This window comes from Cucurbita pepo, unplaced genomic scaffold, assembly GCF_057944985.1.
Source record: "Cucurbita pepo subsp. pepo isolate OVF unplaced genomic scaffold, ASM5794498v1 scafford_13, whole genome shotgun sequence".
Classification (NCBI taxonomy): domain Eukaryota; kingdom Viridiplantae; phylum Streptophyta; class Magnoliopsida; order Cucurbitales; family Cucurbitaceae; genus Cucurbita; species Cucurbita pepo.
The window spans coordinates 62,228-72,208 of record NW_028257918.1 but is presented as its reverse complement, the minus strand read 5'-3'; the positions used below and the strand labels follow the sequence as shown (position 1 = coordinate 72,208).

Sequence of the window (9,981 nt, the reverse complement as noted above, 5' to 3'; positions counted from 1 at the left end):
AAAATACTGGAGTCATCACATGGTTGATGTTTTCACCTTCCTCGCTAGTACGGTACTACGACCTTGTCTTAAATAAGCCTAAAACCAGAATATGATTTTAGGTCCCATTAGACATTGAAAGACTTACATGTGTGTATTTTTTTATCTTAACAATAGGGTCACTTATGGTGTTTTTTTAAATAGTCATAATTATTTTAAATTAATTAACCAAAAGATAATGTTAAAGACCAAACTGAGCATTAGTGACAATTAGGAGTAAAATGTAAAATATTCGAACCAATAACCAAATGAAAACTAAACTTCGAAGTATAATAAAAATGTAACTGTAGGATCTCACATCGATTGGAGAGGGGAACGAAACATTCCTTATAATGTCGTAGAAACTTCTCCCAAGCAGTCACGTTTTAAAACCGTGAGGTTGAGAGCAATATGTAATGGCTCAAAACGGACAATATTTTTTAGCGGTGGGCTTGGACGGTTGTAACATATCAAAGAAGACAATTTTTGTTAACAGTAAGCTTGGACTATTGTAACAGATCAAAGCAGACAATATCTATTAGCGGTGGACTTGGGCTGTTGTAACCGGTCAACCCGAAAAATATTTCTTAGGGGTGAGATTAAAATGATATATATATATATTTTTAATTCTTTCCATCCTTTGGAAGAAATAAAAACTTGATCCCAATTCATTACTTGCATCCCTTTTGTGGTCTTTACATTAACTTTGTAAATGGTAATCTTAGTGTATTAAATTCATAACATCCCATTTAATGTTGTATTTCTAAAATTCATATTAGCAAATTAATTGAATATTGTCCCAAAGATTATACAATGGGATGGACAACAATGAAACGAACCTCATCCCATCAAACCATTTACAATACAACATAATCGCAAACAAACTTAGTCTCAACTTTGCTTTCATTATTGCGATGATATTGCTCCTCGTCTCTTCTTTTGGTAATTTTCAACCTTGTTTTTTTTTCTTCTTTTTTTTTTTTCGTTTTTTTGATAACTCTCCAAAAGTAGAGTTATATCAAGTCTTTTTACAGTTAATTTTGCACTTATACTCACCATTTTCTCATTAATTGCTCCATTTATTCTAATTAGTATACATGAAATAGCCAATTGTGGTTTAATATGAAAAGAAGATTAATTTCCATAAATCGAGCTTAATTGTATGCTTAATTGAGCTATTTGGTAAAATTCTAGAACATTTATGCTGAAACCATGATGCTATAGCAAATCTGGAAACAACACTGCTTGCAAATCTAGAAATAAATTGCAGACCTTGATGCTGAAGCAATCAGCAAATCTGAAAATAAATTGCAGACCTTGATGCTGAAGCAATCCGGAAAGTAAACTTTTCGGGGATGACCTGGAAATTTTAATCCACATCAGCAGTCCATGTGGATCATTGGCTACCAAATTAGAAACATCGCAGGTGGACAATTTTATCCTTTCTCAGCCCTAAATTAGAAGAAACAAGCATTATAAAAGGAAAAGGATACCTAAAATAGGGAGGGGCCACACTTGGGGGAGAGAAATCGGATTAGACAGCAGTAGCGTTCGCTGCTGTGAAACCAAAGAAGAAGAAGAAAATCCTAATCCAGCAACTATTGACAGCAGAAGGAATAGGAGACCAACAAGGATTGATTAGGGCAAAGAGGTGGACATGAGAGCTCAAGGGAAGGGAACTTCCAAAACGACAACAAAACAGGATAACTTTCTATTTCCTTATTCTCTTTTCTCATTCCATCAATTTTACATGATTGAGATGCAAATTCCTCTGTTTAATTTAGTTTGTATGGAGAGATTGTTGGATCGATATGACAACCCTAGAAGGGGTGAACAGGGTTTCAACAATATTTTTTTTTTTTTTAATAACAATAAAACTTGATACCATGCCATAAAAATTAACAATAATTTAGAATTTAAATAGAAAAAGGAATTTAAATAGGAAAAGGGTTAGAAAATATAACACCTTAGTTTTATAGTGTTTGGGTCAAACTCGACATACTCTACTACCCAAGCGCCTCTTGGGAATTTGAATAAAACTTTCTGACTCTTTCCTCGGATCAGAACTCGAGCCGAACCGCTACACCGCTCCTTTTACGAGTGCAAGAACAAACTCAATCCTTTCCACGGCTCAGGATCAAACCGGTATACCGTTCTTTTTACGAGTTCAAGAACAAACTCAATCGTTTCCACGGCTCAAGATCAAACCGGTACAACTGTCTGAAATCTTATAGAAACACACCACAACTCTCTGAAGTAATAGATTTACAATTTTCTCACAATACAATAGATCTCTCTCAAGAATAAGATAAACAAGAAATAGAATTAGAAGCTTTGGAGAGAGCAACAATGGAGGCTTTTAAACAAAAATTTTAGATCGAAACACACCACAACTCTTTGAAGTAATAGATTTACAATTTTCTCGCAATACAATAGACATCTCTCTATATCTCTCAAGAATAAGATAAATAAGTTTAAAATTCGAAGCTTTGGAGAGACCAACAATAAAGGCTTTTAAACAAAAATTTTAGATCCAGAAAACTATGGAAAATTGTGTATTGTGTTCTATGTTGTATGTGTTGTGTTCTGAAAAATAGGAAGAGGTGATGAGAGAAATAGAATGAGGCTTTTAAACAAAAATTTTAGATCGAGAAAACTATGGAAATTGTGTATTGTGTTTTGAAAAATATGAAGAGGTGATGAGAGAAATAGAATTGGAAGCTTTGAAGAGAGCAACAATGGAGGCTTCTAAACAAAAATTTTAGATCGATAAAACTATGGAAATTGTGTATTGTGTTCTATGTTGTGTATGTTGTGTTCTGAAAAATATGAAGAGGTGATGAGAGAAATAGAATTGGAAGCATCTCTCTCAATCTCTCTAAAATATAAGATACACAAGAAATAGAATTGGAAGCTTTGGAGAGAGCAACAATGGAGGCTTTTAAACAAAAAAATTTAGATCCAGAAAACTATGGAAATTGTGTATTGTATTCTATGTTGTGTGTGTTGTGTTCTGAAAAATATGAAGAGGTGATGAGAGAAATAGAATTTGAAGCTTTTGAGAGAGCAACACCACATGTCTCTCTAAAGTAATAAATTTACATTTTTCTCACAATACAATAGACATCTCTCTCAAGAATAAGATAAACAAGAAATAGAATTGGAAGCTTTTGAGAGAGCAACAATGGAGTCTTTTAAACAAAAATTTTAAATCGAGAAAACTATGGAAATTGTGTATTGTGTTTTATGTTGTGTGTGTTGTGTTGTGAAAAATATGAAGAGGTGATGAGAGAAATAAAATGAGGCTTTTAAACAAAATAAAATGAGGCTTTTAAACAAAAAATTTAGATCGAGAAAACTATGAAAATTGTGTATTGTGTTTTATGTTGTTTGCTGTGTTCTGAAAAATATGAAGAGGTGATGAGAGAAATAGAATGAGGCTTTTAAACAAAAATTTTAGATCGAGAAAACTATGGACATTGTGTATTGTGTTTTTATGTTGTGTGTGTTGTGTTCTGAAAAATATGAAGATGTGATGAGTTTAAATAGTGATGAAGTTGAGAAAACTATGGAAATTGTGTATTATGTTCTATGTTGTGTGTGTTTGTTCTGAAAAATATGAAGAGGTGATGAGTTTAAATAGGGATGAAGTTGTAAAAATAGGAATTTATACGGACCAATAACGTGAAACACGAAAAATAATATTTATTTATTTTTAAATTTATCTTAAAAAATTATAGACCACATGTTTCATTTATATATATATTTTTTTTAGTTCTTTCCATCCTTTAGAAGAAATAAAAACTTGATCCCAATTCATTACTTGCATCCCTTTTGTGGTCTTTACACTAAGTTTGTAAATGGTAATCTTAGTGTATTAAATTCATAACATCCCATTTAATGTTGTATTTCTAAAATTTATATTAGCAAATTAATTGAATATTGTCCCAAAGATTATACAATGGGATGGACAACAATGAAACGAACCTCATCCCATCAAACCATTTACAATACAACATAATCGCAAACAAACTTAGTCTCAACTTTGCTTTCATTATTGCGATGATATTGCTCATTGTCTCTTCTTTTGGTAATTTTCAACCTTGTTTCTTTTTCTTCTTTTTTTTTTTTTTTTTCGTTTTTTGATAACTCTCCAAAAGTAGAGTTATATCAAGTCTTTTTACAGTTAATTTTGCACTAATACTCACCATTTTCTCATTAATTGCTCCATTTATTCTAATTAGTATACATGAAATAGCCAATTGTGGATTAATACGAAAAGAAGATTAATTTCCATAAATCGAGCTTAATTGTACGCTTAATTGAGCTATTTGGTAAAATTCTAGAACATTTATACTGAAACCATGATGCTATAGCAAATCTAGAAACAACACTGCTTGCAAATCTAGAAATAAATTGCAAACCTTGATGCTGAAGCAATCAGCAAATCTGGAAATAAATTGCAGACCTTGATGCTGAAGCAATCCGGAAAGTAAACTTTTCGGGGATGACCTGGAAATTTTAATCCACATCAGCAGTCCATGTGGATCATTGGCTACCAAATTAGAAACATCGTAGGTGAACAATTTTATCCGGTTGAGTTATGGAGTCTGCTCCCTGTATTTATAGCTTGGTCAACGGCTATATCCGGTAAAGCTATATTTGGTAAAGCCATATATGGTGAAGCTATATCCGGTAAAGCTATATATGGTACATAGCTATATATAGTAGATGGTTAAATCTGGTAAAGCTATATTTAGTAGACTGAACCATATATATATCCCGTCAAGTAAAGCTTTGGAAATAGACTTTTCTATTCTCTGTACTCTCTCTTGTTGTACATACCTAAAGTCATCAATAAAAAATCTTTTTAGTCAGAGTTCTCCTTGCAATTTTCTCTATCCTTTTCTTTGTGTTCATCTAGATCGAGCGTGTGTGTTGTTGTGCGATCCTAACAACTGGTATCAGAGCAAGGCAAAATTCACCACGATCTGTGAAGATGGAAAGTTCAAAGATTGGAATTGAGAAGTTCGATGGATCCGATTTCGATTTCTGGAAGATGCAGATTGAAGATTATCTGTACCAGAAAGATCTTCACGAACCTCTGTTGGGGGTGAAGCCGGATATCATAACCATGGAACAGTGGAAGCTCAAGGATCGACAAGCCTTAGGGATGATCCGGTTGACGCTATCCAGAAACGTGGCGTTTAACATCATCAAGGAGAAGACAACGTCAGATCTGATGAAGGCGCTGTCAAATATGTATGAAAAACCGTCGGCTATGAACAAGGTGTATTTGATGCGTAGATTGTTCAATCTACAGATGTCTGAAGGTGGACGTGTTGCGGATCATATAAATAAATTCAATATGATCATAAGTCAACTGGGTTCGGTGGAAATTAATTTCGAAGATGAAATTAAAGCGTTGATTTTGATGTCATCCTTACTCGAGTCATGGGATACTGTTGTTGCCGCAATCAGCAGTTCCCGAGGATCTGATAAATTAAAGTTTGATGAAATTCGAGATGTAGTTCTCAGCGAAAGTATTCGCAAACGGGAAACTGGAGATTCATCAGGCAATGCTCTCTGTGTTGATCGAAGGGGAAGAAGCAAATCAAAGAGCTCAAACAAACATGGGCGTTCAAAATCAAAGAACCGGTGAAAATCTTCAAACAAACCCAACGTAACGTGTTGGAGCTGTGGGGGAAAAGGACACTTTCGGACAGATCGTACAAAACTAAAGAAAAAGCAGAATCATAAATCTGAAGATGATGATGATTTTATATACACAACAGAAGATGCTGAGGATGTTTTAATCCTTAGTGTGGATAGCCCAGCTGAATCCTGGATTTTGGATTCAGGTGCATCGTTCCATTCGTCTCCAAGTAAGGAATTGTTTCGAAATTTCAAATCAGGAAATTTCGGGAAGGTGTATCTTGCCGACAACAAAACCTTGGAGATTGAAGGAAAGGGAGATGTCTCCATTCAAACTCCAGCAGGAAATCAATGGACATTACAAGATGTCAGATACATTCCTGGTCTCAAGAAGAACCTGATCTCTATTGGTCAGTTGGATAGCACAGGCTATGCAGCAGAGTTTGGAAAGAGTTCCTGGAAAATTGTGAAGAGCGCCATGGTTGTTGCGCGTGGCACAAAATCCGGAACCTTATACACTACTGCAGAGTGTATAAACATGACTGCTGCTGCTGAGAGTGCTTCCAATTCAAGTCTATGGCACAATAGACTTGGACATATGAGCGTTAAAGGAATGAAGATGCTGACTGCGAAAGGAGCTTTAGAAGGCTTAAAATCTGTTGATATGGGTCTTTGTGAGAGCTGCGTTATGGGCAAACAGAAACGAGTTAGTTTCACAAAGGCTGCCAGAGAACCGAAGAAAGTACGATTGGAAATGGTCCATACAGACGTTTGGGGACCATCTCCAGTCTCATCACTTGGTGGATCAAGGTACTACGTTACCTTCATCGATGTCTTCAGTAGGAAGGTATGAGTTTACTTTCTGAAACACAAGTCAGATGTGTTTACCACCTTCAAGAAGTGGAAAGCTGAAGTTGAAAATCAGACCGGCTTGAAGATCAAATGCTTGAGGTCTGATAATGGAGGAGAGTACAACAAATCAGAGTTTATAACATTTTGTGCAGCTGAGAGAATTAGATTAATAAGAACAATTCCCGGTAAAGCAAGACAAAATGGTATTGCAGAAAGGATGAACAGAACATTGAATGAGAGAGCAAGAAGCATGAGGATTCATTCTGGATTGCCAAAGACATTCTGGGCTGATGCTGTGAACACAGCAGCATATTTGATTAATAGAGGGCCGTTAGTACCCTTGAAGTTCAAATTGCCCGAAGAAGTATGGACAGGAAAAGAACTCAAGTACTCTCACTTGAGAACCTTTGGTTGTACTGCGTATGTTCATGTTGATCCAAAGAAGAGAGATAAGCTTGATGCTAAGGCTGTGAAATGCTACTTCATAGGCTATGGCTCTAACATGTTCGGGTACAGGTTTTGGGATGAGAAAAATAGGAAGATCCTAAGACACTGTGATGTGACCTTTGATGAAAATGTCATGTACAAGGACAGAGAGAAGATAAACTCTGAGACTACGAAGCAAGTGGGAGTTGAACTTGAGTGGCAAGAAAATTCACGCAGTGATGGTACAACAGAAGCTCAAGAAACTCCTGATCCTATTGCTGAAGAACCAGACGTGGAGCAAGTTGCACCTGAACAGGTGTTGAGAAGATCATCCAGAACTACCAGAGCACCAGACAGATATTCAACCTCATTACACTATCTGTTGTTGACTGACGAAGGAGAACCAGAGTCCTTTGATGAGGCCCTACAAGTGGAAGATTCAACCAAGTGGGAGCAAGCCATGGATGATGAGATGAGCTCACTTGAAAGGAATAATACGTGGGTGCTGACTGAGTTGCCTACAGGAAAGAGAGCTCTGTTGAACAAATGGGTGTTCAAAATCAAGGTTGAACCAGATGGCAGAAGGAGGTTTAAGGCTCGGTTAGTAGTTAAAGGATATTCACAAAGAAAAGGCATTGATTATGCTGAGATCTTTTCTCCAGTTGTGAAATTAACTACTATCCGAATTCTACTGAGTATTGTTGCATCGGAGAATTTGCACCTTGAGCAAATGGATGTAAAAACGGCATTTTTACATGGAGATCTAGATGAGGAGATCTATATGCAACAACCCGAAGGATTTGCAGCTCCAAGCAAGGAGCACATGGTGTGTAAGCTCAATAAGAGCTTGTATGGACTGAAACAAGCACCGAGACAATGGTACAAGAAGTTTGACTCCTTCATGAGCAAGAGTGGTTTCCACAGAAGTGAAAAGGATCAGTGTTGCTACCTCAAGAAATACACTGATTCTTATGTGTTTCTACTCCTGTATGTGGATGATATACTAATTGCTGGATCTAGTATGAGGGAGAGAAAGCACCTGAAGGCAAGCTTGTCTTCAGTATTTGAGATGAAAGATTTAGGTGCAGCGAAGCAGATCCTTGGGATGAAAATTTCTCGAGATAGATCTGCTGGCACATTAAATCTATCCCAAGAGCAGTACATTGAGAGAATTCTTATGATTATAAGATGCAAAAAGTTAGCTACTTCTGATGGTACAAAGATATAATTGTAACTAAGGTTATGACAAGATATGATAGTACCCTTTAATTATGGATGATGCGCTTCATTGAAGGACTTCCAAAGTATATTTCTCGAAGGATAACTACCGCTCTCAATGAAGAGTGTAAGCATAAGATTCCTTGAAATGAATTGACTTATGGTGATTTAGGTTATGTAATAGCCAAGTCGACCACCAGCAAATATTGTCTACTTTGGCCCGTTACGTATCGTCGTGAGTCTCACGGTTTTAAAAGCATCTGTTAGGGATCAAAATGATATTAATTAACAAATCGGAGTGGCGCAGCGGAAGTGTGGTGGGCCCATAACCCACAGGTCCCAGGATTGAAACCTGGTTCTGATACCAACAATAAATAGCATTCCTATCAACTACAAGGTTGGTATAATTTTTGGCTTTACAGGAATACTCATACTCAAAGACAAATATGGCTTTGATACCAACAATAAATAACATTCCCATCAAGAAAAGAATTTTAAATTAGGAACTTCACCAAACTCTTTTAAATACTCTATGGGTGCTGTCCAACTCATGGTTTTAAAATGCGTCTACTATGTTGAGAGTTTCGCCCTACTTTGACCAGTGCATTCGTGTAACGGTCATACTTCTTCAAATGTGCGGCCTCTAATCTTGACACGCTCACCAAAAACCTTATGGGGTACTTAATCTACATTCATATTTTTTACCTGGCTTTGTGGCTTTGTGGCTTTGTTGGACCTCAGGCAAGGTTTACCTTCGACATTCAAACATCACTTATGTGGAATCAAAACTTGTTTCACCATACACGCTGCCTATGCATGCATGTTCAATTGTGTACGACACAACAACGTTGCATCTCATCGTCATCTCGGTTCCTCACAACACGTCCCATGCATCGTGATGCAATCTCAAGTCTCGAGATAGCTTCTCGAGATAGCTTGACCATCTTGGTTGTGTAGAGACATCCCTCGGGACAGTTTGGCCAAGTGGTCTAAGGTGCCAGATTTAGGCTTTGGTTTGAAGGGGCGTGGTCCCACAGCTGTCATTTATTTTCATTTTTTGTAAACCTTCAAGCCCGCTGCTAGCACATATTATAAAAACCTCATGATTTTAAAATGCGTCTACTATAGAGAGAGTCTAGCCCTACTCCGACCAGTGCATCGTGTAACGGTCATACTTCTTCAAATGTGCGGCTTCGTGATCTTGACACGCTCGCCAAAAACCTTATGGGGTACACAATCTCCATTCACATTTTTCACCTCGGCTTTGTGGCTTTGTTATACCATAGGCAAGGTTTTCCTTCAACGTTGAAACATCACTTATGTGGAATCAAAACTTGTTTGACCACACACGCCGCCTATGCGTGCATGTTCTATCATGTGCGACATAACAATGTTGCATCTCATCGTTATCTCGGTTCCCAACAACACGATCCATGTATCGTGATGCAATCTCATGTCTTGAGATACTCGATCATCTTAGTTTTTCTAGACACATTCGTTGGGACAGTTTGGTCGAGTGGTCTAAGGCGCCAGATTTAGGCTCTGGTCCGAAAGGGCGTGGGTTTAAATCCCACAGCTGTCATAATCATACTTTTTCAATCTCATCGTCCGACCCATGCATCGTATTGCAATCTCATGTCTAGAGATAGCTTGACTATCTTGGTTTGTCAAGGCACATCTGTCGTACAGTTTAGTCGAGTGGTTTAAGATGCCCTATTTGGGCTCTAGTTTAAAAGGGTATGGTTTTAAAACTCGTCTATTATGAAGAGATTCTAACCCAACTCCAACCAGTGTCTCGTGATCTTGTCATGC

At 37.0% G+C, this 9,981-nt stretch overlaps 1 non-coding gene across 1 annotated transcript; it reads left to right on the top strand.

Moving 5' to 3' along the window:
• Nucleotides 1-9,671: 9,671 nt before the first annotated feature.
• On the top strand, nt 9,672-9,751 carry TRNAL-UAG (transfer RNA leucine (anticodon UAG)). Its single transcript has one exon. It is a non-coding gene; the product is annotated as a tRNA-Leu (tRNA).
• Nucleotides 9,752-9,981: the final 230 nt, after the last annotated feature.